A 16,206-nucleotide genomic window follows, 5' to 3' on the forward strand; every position below is an offset into this window, starting at 1 on the left:
ACTTGCCACTAGGTTTTTTGTTTTGATGTCACTTGCAAGTTGACACCTGACTTGCAATTGGGTTTGTTGTTTTCATGCCACTTGAAAGTAGACCCTCGAATTGCAATTGGGTCTATCGTTTTATGCCACTTGCAAGAAAACCCTCGACCCACAACTTGGTTCTTTTGTTTGATGCCACTTGCAAGACGACAATCAGACTCGCAACTATGGTGTTTCTCTAGTTTTAATAGCCCAGTTGCAAGTCCACCATCCTCTCGCAATGGTGGGCCCATAGTTTTTGTTTTACACTTGCAAGTGAAGCCATAACTTGCAACAAGGTTTTTTGTTTGATGCCACTTGCAAGTCGACCCTTGACTTGCAACTGGATATTTTTGTTTAATGCCACTTGCAAGTCGACCCTCGTCTTGCAATCAGGTTCTTTGTTTGATGCCACCTGCAGGTCAACACTTGACTCACAACGGTGGTGTTTGTCTAGTTTGTATTAGTCCAAGTTGCAAGCCGACCCTCGACTCGCATATGTGGTATTTGTCTAGTTGTAATAGCCCCAGTTGCAAGTCCACCATTGACTTGCAATTGTGGGCCTGTAGTTTTTTTTCATTTTCCAACTTGCAAGTGAACCCTGACTTGCAACTAGGCTTTTTGGTTGATGCCACTTTCAAGTCGACCCTTGACTTGCAACTGGGTCTTTAGTTTGCCACTTGCAAGTCGACCCTCGAATCGCAACTGGGTCTTCTATTTTTTATGCGACTTGCAAATGGACCCTCGACTTGCAATCAGGTTCTTTGTTTGATGCCACTTGCAAGCCGACAATAGACTTGCAACTGGGTCTTTTGTTTTATGCCACTTACAAGTCGACCTTCGACTCACAACTGGGTTCTTTTGTTTGATGCCACTTGCAAGCCGACAATCGACTTGCAACTATGGTGTTTCTCTAGTTGTAATAGCCCCAGTTCAAGTCCACTATCGACTCGCAATTGTGGGCTCGTAGTTTTTGTTTCATTTCGACTTGCAAGTGAAGCCTCGACTTGCAACTAGGGTTTTTGTTTGATGCCACTTGCAAGTCCACCCTTGATTTGCAACCAGGTCTTTCTGTTTGATGCCACTTGCAAGTCGACCCTCGACTTGTAACCGGGTTCTTTGTTTGACGCCACTTGTAGGTCGACACTCAATTCGCAATTGTGGTGTTTGTCTAGTTTAATAGCCTCAGTTGCTAGCCGACCCTCGACTCGCAACTGTGGTGTTTGTCTAGTTGTAATAGCCCAGTTGCAAGTAGACCCTCAACTTGCAATTGTGGTGTTTCTTGATACGTCTCCAACGTATCTGTAATTTTTGATTGCTCCATGCTATATTATCTACTGTTTTGGGCAATATTGGGCTTTATTATCCACTTTTATATTACTTTTGGGACTAACCTATTAACCGGAGGCCCAGCCCAGATTTGTTGTTTTATGCCTATTTCAGTGTTTCGAAGAAAAGGAATATCAAACGGAGTCGAAACGGAACGAAATCAACTGGAGAAGTTATTTTTGGAAGGAAACCTACCGGATAGACTTGGACCCTATGTCAGAAGATGAAGGAGGAGCTCATGAGGGTAGGGGAGTGCCCACCCCCCTGCCTCGTGACCACCCCTTCGTCCACCGACGTACTCCTTTCACCCATATATACCCACTTATCCTAAAACTTCCAGAGAACACAATAGATCGGGAGTTCCGCCGCCAGAAGCCTCCGTAGCCACCGAAAGCTAATCTAGACCCGTTTCGGCACCCTGCCGGAGGGGGCAATCCCTCTCTGGTGGCCATCTTCATCATCCCGGTGCTCTCCATGACGAGGAGGGAGTAGTTCTCCCTCAGGGCTGAGGGTATGTATCAGTAGCTATGTGTTTGATCCCTCTCTCTCTCTCTCTCTCTCTCTCTCTCTCTCGTGTTCTTGATTTGGCACGATCTTGATGTATCACGAGCTTTGCTATTCTAGTTGGATCTTATGTTTCTCCTCCCCCTCTTCTCTCTTGTAATGAATTGAGTTTCCCCTTTGAAGTAATCTTGTCGGATTGAGTCTTTAAAGATTTGGGAACACTTGATGTATGTCTTGCCGTGCGTATCTGTGGTGACAATGGGATATCACGTGATTCACTTGATGTATGTTTTGGTGATCAACTTGCGGGTTCCGCCCGTGAACCTATGCATAAGGGTTGGCACACGTTTTCGTCGTGATTCTCCGGTAGAACTTCGGGGCACTCTTTGAGGTCCTTTGTGTTGGTTGAATAAATGAATCTGAGATTGTGTGATGCATATCGTATAATCATACCCACGGATACTTGAGGTGACATTGGAGTATCTAGGTGACATTAGGGTTTTGATTGATTTGTGTCTTAAGGTGTTATTCTAGTACGAACTCTAGGGCTGTTTGTGACACTTATAGGAATAGCCCAACGGATTGATTGGAAAGAATAACTTTGAGGTGGTTTCGTACCCTACCATAATCTCTTCATTTGTTCTCTGCTATTAGTGACTTTGGAGTGACTCTTTGTTGCATGTTGAGGGATAGTTATGTGATCCAATTATGTTAGTATTGTTGAGGGAACTTACACTAGCGAAAGTATGAACCCTAGGCCTTATTTCCTACCATTGCAATACCGTTTATGCTCACTTTTATCACTTGCTACCTTGCTGTTTTTATATTTTCAGATTACAAAAACTATTATCTACTATCCATATACCACTTGTATCACCATCTCTTCGCCGAACTAGTGCACCTATACAAGTTACCATTGTATTGGGTGTGTTGGGGACACAAGAGACTCTTTGTTATTTGGTTGCAGGGTTGCTTGAGAGAGACCATCTTCATCCTACGCCTCCTATGGATTGATAAACCTTAGGTCATCCACTTGAGGGAAATTTGCTACTGTCCTACAAACCTCTACACTTGGAGGCCCAACAACGTCTACAAGAAGAAGGTTGTGTAGTAAACATCAAGCTCTTTTCTGGCGCCGTTGTCGGGGAGGTTAGCACTTGAAGGTATATCTTTAGATCTTGCAATCGAGTCTTTTAGTTTCTTGTTTTATCACTAGTTTAGCTTATAAAAGAAAATTACAAAAAAATGGAATTGAGTTTGTCTCATACGCTTCACCTTTTTAATATCTTTCGTGAGTATGATGGAAAGGATAATTGTGCTCAGGTGCTATAAGAAGAAATCTATAAAATGTTTGGCACTAAATATTTGAATGATGAGCATGATTGCAATGTTGTTAGTATGAATTCCTTGAATATCCATGATGCTAATGATATGCAAAGCCACAAGCTTGGGGAAGCTATGTTTGATGAAGATGATATTTTTTGTCCCCCAAGTTTTGGTGAGCAAATTTATTATGATGAAATCATGCCTCCTATTTATGATGATTATATTGATGAAAGTAGATTTGGAGAGGTCATGACTTTATTTTGTGATGAATCCACTATTCCGGAAGAGGTTCCAATTGATTATGAGAACAAAGTTGCTATCTATGATGATTATTGTGATGACTTGTATGCTATAAATAATAATGATATCCATGAAACTTGTCATCATGATTTTAGTTTTCAATTGGATTATTCCTCACATGATAATTATTTTGTTGAGCTTGCTCCCACTACTATTCATGCGAAGAAATTTGCTTGTGTGGAGAGTAGTAAATTTTCTATGCTTGTAGATCATGAAAAGAATGCTTTAGGTGCTGGTTATATTGTTGAATTCATTCATGATGCTACTAAAAAATATTATGAGGGAGGAATATATGCTTGTAGGAATTGCAATAATATCAAGTTTCCTCTCTATGTGCTTAAAATTTTGAAGTTATGCTTGTTTTGCCCTCCTATGCTAATTGATTATTGTTTCCATAAGTTGTTTGCTCACAAAATCCCTATGCATAGGAAGTGGGTTAGACTTAAATGTGCTAGTCATATTCTTCATGATGCTCTCTTTATATTTCAATTCTTATCTTCTATGTGAGCATCATTGAAATCATCATGCCTAGCTAGGGGCGTTAAACGATAGCGCTTGTTGGGAGGCAACCCAATTTTATTTTAGTTCTTTGATTTTTGTTCCTGTTTAGTAATAAATAATTCATCTATCCTCTGTATAGATGTGGTTTTATGTGTTTAATTAGTGTTTGTGCCAAGTAGAACCTTTGGGAAGACTTTGGGAAAGTCTTGTTGATTATGCTGTAAAAACAGAAACTTTAGCGCTCACGAGAATTGCTGCCAGTTTTCATTGGAGAGTGCTATTTAGTTAATTATTTTTTCAGATGATTAATAGATAAATTCCTCAGATCCAACAATTTATTTGAGAATTTTATGAGTTTTAGAAGTATATGTTTGATTCAGATTACTACAGACTGTTCTGTTTTTGACAAATTCTGTTTTCATCGTGTTGTTTGCTTATTTGGATGAATCAGTAGTATTGGAGGGTATGAACCATAGAGAAGTTGGAATACAGTATATATTACAGCAATATAAATATTGAATGAGTTCATTACAGTACCTTGAAGTGGTGATTTATTTTCTTATACTAACGGAGCTTACGAGTTTTCTGTTAAGTTTTGTGTTGTGAAGTTTTCAAGTTTTGGGTAAGGATTCGATGGACTATGGAATAAGGAGTGGCAAGAGCCTAAGCTTGGGTATTCCCAAGGCACCCCAAGGTAATATTCAAGGAAAACCAAGAGCCTAATCTTGGGGATGCCCCGGAAGGCATCCCCTCCTTCGTCTTCGTTCATCGGTAACTTTACTTGGAGCTATATTTTTATTCGCCACATGATATGTGTTTTGCTTGGAGCGTCAATTTATTTTGCTATAATTTGCTTGCTTTTATTTATAACAATGTTTTGCATATTTTATTTCAATAAAAGTGGCATTGATAGCCTTTACTATGCCTATGTTACAAGTATACATGTTGCTGTTTGAAAACAGAAAGTTTACCGCTGTTGCAATAATTGCCTAGAAAAGTCAGAATGTGATAAAATGTTGAAACATTTTGCATATTAATCTCTGATAAATTTACAACAGTGGGAATTTTATTTCATAATTTTTGGAGCTAGGGAAGTATGGATGTTGCTGCATTCTTTATAGACTATCCTGTTTAGGCAGATTGCTGTTATGTTTGCATTGTTTGCATATGTTTGCTTCTTTAATGATTCTATTTGAGGATAGGACTATTAAATATGCATATACATTTAGTATGCAATGTTGAATAATAATTTTAGTGATTTGCTACAGTAGAGTATGATAAGGTTTTGGCAATGGTTTATACTAAGTTATCTCACGAGTCCTTGTTGAGTTTTGTGTGGATGAAGCTTTTGAGATTTAGGGAGACCGTGATATGAGAGGAATTAAGGATACACAAAAGCTCAAGCTTGGGGATGCCCAAGGCACCCTAAGATAATATTTCAAGAAGTCTCAAGCATCTAAGCTTGGGGATGCCCCGGTTGGCATCCCATCTTTCTTCTTCAACAACTATCGGTTAGTATCGGTTGATCCTAAGTTTTTGTTTCTTCACATGATGTTTACCATTCTTAGAATGTCATTTTATTTTGCTTTGCTTGCTGTTTGAATAAAATACCAAGATTTGAAATTATTAAATGTTAGAGAGTCTTCACATGGTTGCATAATTATTCAACTACTCATTGATCTTCACTTATATCTTTCGGAGTAGTTTGTAATTTGCTCTAGTGCTTCACTTATATCCTTTTAGAGCACGGGGGTGGTTTTATTTTATAGAAATAGATGAACTCTCATGCTTCACTTAGATTATTTTGAGAGTCTTAAATAGCATGGTAATTTGCTTAAAATCCTAATATGCTAGGTATTCAAGAATAATAAAATTCTCTTATGAGTGTGTTGAGTACTATGAGAAGTTTGATACTTGATAATTATTTTGAGATATGGAGATGGTGATATTAGAGTCAGTCTAGTTGAGTAGTTGTGAATTTAAAGAATACTTGTGTTAAAGTTTGTGATTCCCGTAGCATGCACGTATGGTGAACCGTTATGTGATGAAGTCGGAGCATGATTTATTTATTGATTGTCTTCCTTATGAGTGGCGGTCGGGGACAAGTGATGGTCTTTTCCTACCAATCTATCCCCCTAGGAGCATGCGCGTAATACTTTGCTTTGATAACTTCTAGATTTTTGCAATAAGTATATGAGTTCTTTATGACTAATGTTGAGTCCATGGATTATACGCACTCTCACTCTTCCATCTTTGCTAGCCTCTCCAGTACCGCGCACCTTTCGCCGGTATCATACGCCCACCATATACCTTCCTCAAAACAGCCACCATACCTACCTATTATGGCATTTCCATAGCCATTCCGAGATATATTGCCATGCAACTTTCCACGGTTCCGTTTATCATGACACATTCATCATTGTCATATTGCTAGCATGATCATGTAGATGACATCGTATTTGTGGCAAAGCCACCGTTCATAATTCTTTTATACATGTCACTCTTGATTCATTGCATATCCCGGTACACCGCCGGAGGCATTCATATAGAGTCATATTTTGTTCTAAGTATCGATTTGTAATTGTTGAGTTGTAAGAAAAATAAAAGTGTGATGATCATCATTTTTAGAGCATTGTCCCAAGTGAGGAAAGAATGATGGAGACTATGATTCCCCCATAAGTCGGGATGAGACTCTGGACGAAAAATAAATAAAAGAGGCCAAAGAAGCCCAAATAAAAAGAGAAAGAAAAGAGGCCATGAAAAAAAAGGCCCAAATAAAAAAATGAGAGAAAAAGAGAGAAGGGACAATGTTACTATCCTTTTACCACACTTGTGCTTCAAAGTAGCACCATGATCTTCATAATAGAGAGTCTCTCACGTTATCACTTTCATATACTAGTGGGAATCTTTCATTATAGAACTTGGCTTGTATATTCCAATGATGGGCTTCCTCAAATTGCCCTAGGTCTTCATGAGCAAGCATGTTGGATGCACACCCACTTAGTTTCTTTTTGAGCTTTCATATACTTATAGTTCTAGTGCATCCGTTGCATGGCAATCCCTACTCACTCACATTGATATGTATTGATGGGCATCTCCATAGCCCGTTGATACGCCTAGTTGATGTGAGACTATCTTCTCCTTTTTGTCTTCTCCACAACCACCATTCTATTCCACCTATAGTGCTATATCCATGGCTCACGCTCATGTATTGTGTGAAGATTGAAAAGTTTGAGAACATCAAAAGTATGAAACAATTGCTTGGCTTGTCATCGGGGTTGTGCAAGATTTAAATATTTTGTGTGGTGAAGATAGAGCATAGCCAGACTATATGATTTTGTAGGGATAACTTTCTTTGGCCATGTTATTTTGAGAAGACATGATTGCTTAGTTAGTATGCTTGAAGTATTATTATTTTTATGTCAATATGAACTTTTGTCTTGAATCTTTCAGATCTGAATATTCATACCACAATTAAGAAGAATTGCATTGAAATTATGCCAACTAGCATTCCACATCAAAAATTATCTTTTTTATCATTTACCTACTCGAGGACGAGCAGGAATTAAGCTTGGGGATGCTTGATACGTCTCCAACGTATCTATAATTTTTGATTGCTCCATGCTATATTATCTACTGTTTTGGGCAATATTGGGCTTTATTATCCACTTTTATATTACTTTTGGGACTAACCTACTAACCGGAGGCCCAACCCAGATTTGTTGTTTTATGCCTATTTCAGTGTTTCGAAGAAAAGGAATATCAAACGGACTCGAAACGGAACGAAATCAACTGGAGAAGTTATTTTTGGAAGGAAACCTACCGGATAGACTTGGACCCTACGTAAGAAGATGAAGGAGGAGCTCACGAGGGTAGGGGGCGCGCCCACCCCCCTGGGGCACGCCCCCAGCCTCGTGGCCACCCCTTCGGTCCACCGACGTACTCCTTTCACCCATATATACCCACGTATCCTAAAACTTCCAGAGAACACAATAGATCAGGAGTTCCGGCACCAGAAGCCTCCGTAGCCACCGAAAGCTAATCTAGACCCGTTCCGGCACCCTGCCGGAGGGGGCAATCCCTCTCCGATGGCCATCTTCATCATCCCGGTGCTCTCCATGACGAGGAGGGAGTAGTTCTCCCTCGGGGCTGAGGGTATGTACTAGTAGCTATGTGTTTGATCTCTCTCTCTCTCTCTCTCTCTCTCTCTCTCTCTTGTGTTCTTGATTTGGCATGATCTTGATGTATCATGAGCTTTGCTATTATAGTTGGATCTTATGTTCCCCCCCCCCTCTTATCTCTTGTAAAGAATTGAGTTTCCCCTTTGAAGTAATCTTATCGGATTGAGTCTTTAAAGATTTGAGAACACTTGATGTATGTCTTGCCGTGCGTATCTGTGGTGACAATGGGATATCACGTGATTCACTTGATGTATGTTTTGGTGATCAACTTGCGGGTTCCGCCCATGAACCTATGCATAGGGGTTGGCACACGTTTTCGTCGTGATTCTCCGGTAGAACTTTGGGGCACTCTTTGAGGTCCTTTGTGTTGGTTGAATAGATGAATCTGAGATTGTGTGATGCATATCGTATAATCATACCCATGGATACTTGAGGTGACATTGGAGTATCTAGGTGACATTAGGGTTTTGATTGATTTGTGTCTTAAGGTGTTATTCTAGTACGAACTCTAGGGCTGTTTGTGACACTTATAGGAATAGCCCAACAGATTGATTGGAAAGAATAACTTTGAGGTGGTTTCGTACCCTACCATAATCTCTTCGTTTGTTCTCCGCTATTAGTGACTTTGGAGTGACTCTTTGTTGCATGTTGAGGGATAGTTATGTGATCCAATTATGTTAGTATTGTTGAGGGAACTTACACTAGCGAAAGTATGAACCCTAGGCCTTATTTCCTACCATTGCAATACCGTTTATGCTCACTTTTATCACTTGCTACCTTGTTGTTTTTATATTTTCAGATTACAAAAACTATTATCTACTATCCATATACCACTTGTATCACCATCTCTTCGCCGAACTAGTGCACCTATACAATTTAACATTGTATTGGGTGTGTTGGGGACACAAGAGACTCTTTGTTATTTGGTTGCAGGGTTGCTTGAGAGAGACCATCTTCATCCTACGCCTCCTACGGATTGATAAACCTTAGGTCATCCACTTGAGGGAAATTTGCTACTGTCCTACAAACCTCTGCGCTTGGAGGCCCAACAACGTCTACAAGAAGAAGGTTGTGTAGTAGACATCATTTCTCTACTTGTAATAGCCCAAGTTGTAAATCCACCATTGACTCGCAATTGTGGGCCCGTAGTTTTTGTTTCTTCTTCCAAATTGCAAGTGAAGCCTCGACTTGCAAATAGGTTTTTTTATCCCACTTGCAAGTCACCCTCGACTCGCAACTGGGTCTTCTATTTTTTATCCCACTTGCAAGTGGACCCTTGACCTGCAACCGGGTTCTTTGTTTGATGCCACTTGCAAGCCGACTATCGACTCACAATTGTGGTTTTTCTCTAGTTGTAATAGCCCCTGTTATAAGTCCACCATTGGCTCGCAATTGTGGGAGCGTAATTTTTTATTTCCACGTGCAAGTGAAGACTCGACTTGCGACTAGGTTTTTTGTTTGATGCCACTTGCAAGTCGACCCTTGACTCACCACGGTGCTGTTTCTCTAGTTATAATAGCCCCGCTTGCAAGTCCACCATTGATTCACAACTCTGGGCCAGTAGTTTTACTTTCACGCCACTTGCAAGCTGACCCTCAAATTTGCAACTGGGTTTTTTGTTTGATGCCACTTGCAAGTCGACCCTCGACTCGCTACTGTGGTGTTTGTCTAGTTGTAACAGCCCCACTTGCAAGTCCATCATCGACTCGCAATTGTGGACTTGTTTTTTTTCATTCCACTTGCTAGTGGACCCTCGACTTGCAACCGGGCTTTTGTTTGATGCCACTTGCAAGTGGATCCTTGACTTGCAACTGGCTATTTTCGTTTGATGCCACTTGCAAGTCAACCGGGTCCTTTGTTTGATTCCACTTGTAAGTCGACCTAGGACTTGCAACCGGTTTTCTTTTTGTGTAGTTGTAATTGCACACTTGCAAGGACAAGATTGACTTGCAACTGGGAGCCTGTAGTTTTTCTTACATGCCATTTTTGCAAGTTGACCCTCGAATTGCAACTGGGTTATATATTTGATGCCACTTGCAAGTCAACCCTCGAATTGCAAAATGCCACTTTTGCAAGTCAACCCTTTGACTTGCAACTCTAGTGTTTGTCTAGTTGTATTCATGCCTCTTGCAAGTTGACCCTCGACTTGCAACTGGGACTTTTTGTTTGATGCCACTTGCAAGTCGACCCTCGACTTTGCAACCAGGTTTTTTTATTTCATTCCACTTGCAAGTCAACCCTTGACACACATCTGTGGTTTTTGTCTAGTTGTAATAGCCCCAGTTGCAAGTCCACCATCCACTCGCAATTGTGGGCCCATAGTTTTTGTTTCATTTCCACTATGAAAGTGAAGCCTCGACTTGCGACTAGGTTTTTTTGTTTGATGCCATTTGCAAGTCGACCCTCGACTTTCAACTAGGTTTTTTTGTTTGATGCCGCTTGCAAGTCGACCCTCGACTTGCAATTGGGTCCTTTTGGTTTGATGCCACTTACAAGTTGACACTCGACTTTGCAACTAGGTTCTTTGTTTGATGCTACTTGCAAGCCGACCCTCGACTCGCAACTGTGTTGTTTGTCTAGTTGTAATAGCTACAGTTGCAAGCCGACCCTCGACTCGCAACTGTTGTGTTTGTCTAGTTTTAATAGCCCCAGTTGCAAGTCCACCATTGACTCGCAATTGTGGGCCCGTAGTTTTTGTTTCATTTTTGCTCACTTAGCCTTGTAGTCCGTCCAGTCAACATGAATGTTTCATTCTGCAGTTTTGTTGGACAAAAACAACAATAAGAATTTTCTTATTCAATGTAAATGTTTTTTTGCTACTATTATTGGTCTATCAACATAAGTTTTTTTAGTGAAGTGTTGTATTTTTTAACACTTTTTTGTCCTAATGTTTACAGAAGTTTCCTTTTTTCTGATCATACGTCAGCACCAACGGGACAACGATCTATGTGTGGTGAACCAAAAAATGCAGCCTGCACAACACAAAACAAAGTTAAGCCCACTCTTTTTTATCATCTGCTTTTGTTATATGAACCACTTAAGTAGGATAGAATTTGTGAAGTGCTACACCCTAGATGTGTATTTGTTCAAACCACAGAGTTAGCAGCTAGTAGCATTTCTGTGTATGAACGGTTCCTGCCGAAGTCTTCATTCAACGCCAATGCCTGCAATTTTTGATTATTTTATGGGGATTAAAATTTTGAAATAGATATTGTTCATATCAACTAGACAGAGAGAACATAAATTTCATGATTTTTTCTTCAAAAGCACTTTTACTATTTTTATTTGATCCAAAACAATAAACCAACTTACATCTTCTGTTGACCAGCAAGTGGGTTTGATCTGTTACTCACAAGATTCAGAGCAACATTCGATGGTGTTGCAAACTCATAAATAGGAGTGGTGAACGAGTAAGGTGGAATCATGTGCTGGTATTGCTGTCCACTGTCTTCCATTTGAAAAAGCCTTGGTTTGAACATCACTGCTGGGTATTGGGACTGCACATGCTGCAATCAAAATTTATCAGTAAGTTTCATCTATTTTTTTCTGTCAATTTGTAATGGTCCCATGCGTTCTTTGTGAATAGAGATTCATACCTGAGTTCCAATGTAGTCTCCTGTATAGTTATCTTCATTTACTGCAAACATCATTTTTTTGTCAAAAATTTAACATTTATGTTCCTATACAACATTTTAATATTATACTCTATTCACACCAAAGTTTGTATGAAAATGTAGGAGCACATCCATAAGCTATTTTCCTTTGGGGTATCAGGCTAGCGTTTTCTGTCCTACACTGTTATGTTTCTCATGGGTTGTTCTACTTTACTAGTACAAGGACTTGTTTTTCCTTTTCAAAGTAGTTTCTCTCTGGATAAATGGAAACAAACGCACTCTGAATAAACTGGAACAAGGAGTTGTTTAATTACTACCATTATTCAGTTAGCACACGTATTAAGCTCAACATATAAAAACAAACAACCTATCTGACCATGCAAAAGACAGTAAAATGCAGTTTTTTTATGTTCAGTTTCTTAGGGCTAGGATAGTTATTTTTCTGAAACTAAATAACACTTTGTGCTAACTATGTGTTTTCTGAAACTAAATCATAGTGTGCTTGGGTCAAAGATAATGATGTCTGTGTGTTCTTTGTACCTATGGTCTGCTTAGCAAATTACTTGATCTGATTGTTTCTGAACTTCAGCATGCGTTAGTTGAACTTTGGTGTGTGTTTTTCCCACAAATGAGGACAATCATAGGTTTCATAGAAAAAGAGAAGGGTATTGCAGCGCACATGATCTTGGTAACCAAACCAATTTCCCAAGGATTTACAATCAGAAAAGGATCTACAAGGAGAAAGGATCTAAAAGGAGAGGACAATTTCTTGTACTACAAACTCACCCTAGTAAGAATGCCAAGTGCCCGACATGATCCTCCAACTTTGTCTTCTTCCTCTAGTCAACTTCCCAATTTTTACTCTTTTGTCCTCAACCTTGTAGTTCATCCATGGCGGCTGCGTGGGGGAAGAGGAGGGTGGGTTGGGTGGATTGGTACTGATTTGGGAAGAAAGAAACATCGGGGGATGGGGAGGGTGGGGTGGGGTGGCCACAGGACTGTTGTTGGAAATATGCCCTAGAGGCAATAATAAATTGGTTATTATTATATTTCCTTGTTCATGATAATCGTTTATTATCCATGCTAGAATTGTATTGATAGGAAACTCAGATACATGTGTGGATACATAGACAACACCATGCCCCTAGTAAGCCTCTAGTTGACTAGCTCGTTGATCAATAGATGGTTACGGTTTCCTGACCATAGACATTGGATGTCGTTGATAACGGGATCACATCATTAGGAGAATGATGTGATGGACAAGACCCAATCCTAAGCCTAGCACAAAGATCGTGTAGTTCGTTCGCTAAAGCTTTTCTAATGTCAAGTATCATTTCCTTAGACCATGAGATTGTGCAACTCCCGGATACCGTAGGAATACTTTGGGTGTGACAAACGTCACAACGTAACTGGGTGGCTATAAAGGTGCACTATGGGTATCTCCGAAAGTGTCTGTTGGGTTGGCATGAATCGAGACTGGGATTTGTCACTCCGTGTGACGGAGAGGTATCTCTGGGCCCACTCGGTAGGACATCATCATAATGTGCACAATGTGATCAAAGAGTTGATCACGGGATGATGTGTTACGGAACGAGTAAAGTGACTTGCCGGTAACGAGATTGAACAAGGTATCGGGATACCGACGATCGAATCTCGGGCAAGTATCGTACCGATGGACAAAGGGAATTGTATACGGGATTGATTAAGTCCTTGACATCGTGGTTCATCCGATGAGATCATCGTGGAGCATGTGGGAGCCAACATGGGTATCCAGATCCCGCTGTTGGTTATTGACCGGAGAACGTCTCGGTCATGTCTACATGTCTCCCGAACCCGTAGGGTCTACACACTTAAGGTTCGATGACGCTAGGGTTATAAAGGAAGTTTGTATGTGGTTACCGAATGTTGTTCGGAGTCCCGGATGAGATCTCGGACGTCACGAGGAGTTTCGGAATAGTCCGGAGGTAAAGATTTATATATGGGAAGTCTTGTTTTGGTCACCGGAAAAGTTACGGGGTTTATCGGTAACGTACCGGGACCACCGGGAGGGTCCCGGGGGTCCACCAAGTGGGGCCACCAGTCCCGGAGGCTTGCGTGGGCCAAGAGTGGTGAGGGACCAGCCCCTGAGTGGGCTGGTTTGCCTCCCACAAGGCCCAAGGCGCAGCAAAGTAGGAGAAGGGGAAACCCTAGGCTTAGATGGGCCCTAAGGCCCACCCTAGGGGGCGCCCCCCCTCTCCCCTCTTGGCCGCCCCCCTTTTCCCATCTAGGGCTGCCGCCCCCCCTAGGGGTGGGAACCCTAGAGGGGGCGCACCCTCCTCCCCTTCCCCTATATATATGAGGCCTAGGGGCTGCCCAATACACATGAGTTCCTCTCCCCGTTGGTGCAGCCCTCCCTCTCTTCCTCCTCTCCCGCGGTGCTTGGCGAAGCCCTGCAGGATAGCCACCCTCCTCCATCACCACCACGCCATTGTGCTGCTGCTGGATGGAGTCTTCCTCAACCTCTTCCTCTCGCCTTGCTGGATCAAGGCATGGGAGACGTCACCGGGCTGTACGTGTGTTGAACGCGGAGGTGCCGTCCGTTCGGCACTAGGATCATCGGTGATTTGGATCACGACGAGTACGACTCCATCAACCCCGTTATCTTGAACGCTTCCGCTTAGCGATCTACAAGGGTATGTAGATGCACTCTCCTTCCCCTCGTTGCTAGATTACTCCATAGATTGATGTTGGTGATGCGTAGAAAATTTTGAATTTCTGCTACGTTCCCCAACAGTGGCATCATGAGCTAGGTCTATTGCGTAGATTCTATGCACGAGTAGAATACAAAGTAGTTGTGGGCGTTGATTTTGTTCAATATGCTTACCGTTACTAGTCCAATCTTGATTCGGCGGCATTGTGGGATGAAGCGGCCCGGACCAACCTTACACGTACTCTTACGTGAGACTGGTTCCACCGACTGACATGCACTAGTTGCATAAGGTGGCTAGCGGGTGTTTGTCTCTCCCACTTTAGTCGGATCGGATTCGATGAAAAGGGTCCTTATGAAGGGTAAATAGCAATTGGCATATCACGTTGTGGTTTTTGCGTAGGTAAGAAATGTTCTTGCTAGAAACCCATAGCAGCCACGTAAAACATGCAAACAACAATTAGAGGACCTCTAACTTGTTTCTGCAGGGTATGCTATGTGATGTGATATGGCCAAGAAGAATGTGATGAATGATATGTGATGTATGAGATTGATCATGTTCTTGTAATAGGAATCATGACTTGCATGTCGATGAGTATGACAACCGGCAGGAGCCATAGGGGTTGTCTTTATTTATTTATGACCTGCGTGTCAACATTAACGTCATGTAATTACTTTACTTCTATTGCTAACCGTTAGCTGTAGTAGTAGAAGTAATAGATGACGTGACAACTTCATGAAGACACGATGATGGAGATCATGGTGTCATGCCGGTGACAAGATGATCATGGAGCCCCAAGATGGAGATCAAAGGAGCTATATGATATTGGCCATATCATGTCACTATTATTTGATTACATGTGATGTTTATCATGTTTTTGCATCTTGTTTACTTAGAACGACGTTAGTAAATAAGATGATCCCTCATTAAAATTTCAAGAAAGTGTTCCCCCTAACTGTGCACCGTTGCTAAAAGTTCGTAGTTTCGAAGCACCACGTGATGATCGGGTGTGATAGATTCTTACGTTCAAATACAACGGGTGTTGACGAGCCTAGCATGTACAGACATGGCCTCGGAACACATGCAAAACACTTAGGTTGACTTGACGAGCCTAGCATGTACAGACATGGCCTCGGAACACAGAAGACCGAAAGGTCGAGCATGAGTCGTATGGTAGATACGATCAACATGAAGATGTTCACCGATGTTGACTAGTCCGTCTCACGTGATGATCGAACACGGCCTAGTTGACTCGGATCATGTAATCACTTAGATGACTAGAGGGATGTCTATCTGAGTGGGAGTTCATAAGATGAACTTAATTATCCTGAACATAGTCAAAAGGTCTTCGGAAATTATATCGTAGCTCGCGCTTCAGTTCTACTGTCTAGATATGTTCCTAGAGAAAATTTAGTTGAAAGTTGATAGTAGCAATTATGCGGACTAGGTCCGTAAACTGAGGATTGTCCTCATTGCTTCATAGAAGGCTTATGTCCTTAATGCACCGCTCAGTGTGCTGAACCTCGAACGTCGTCTGTGGATGTTGCGAACATCTGACATACACATTTTGATAACTACGTGATAGTTCAGTTAAACGGTTTAGAGTTGAGGCACCAAAGACATTTTGAAACGTCGCGAAACATATGAGATGTTTTGAGGGCTGAAATTGGGATTTCAGGCTCGTGCCCACGTCAAGAGGTATAAGACCTTCGACGATTTTCTTAGCCTGCAAACTAAGGAGAAAAG

Source organism: Triticum dicoccoides, chromosome 2A (assembly GCF_002162155.2).
Source record: "Triticum dicoccoides isolate Atlit2015 ecotype Zavitan chromosome 2A, WEW_v2.0, whole genome shotgun sequence".
Taxonomy (NCBI): Eukaryota; Viridiplantae; Streptophyta; class Magnoliopsida; order Poales; family Poaceae; genus Triticum; species Triticum dicoccoides.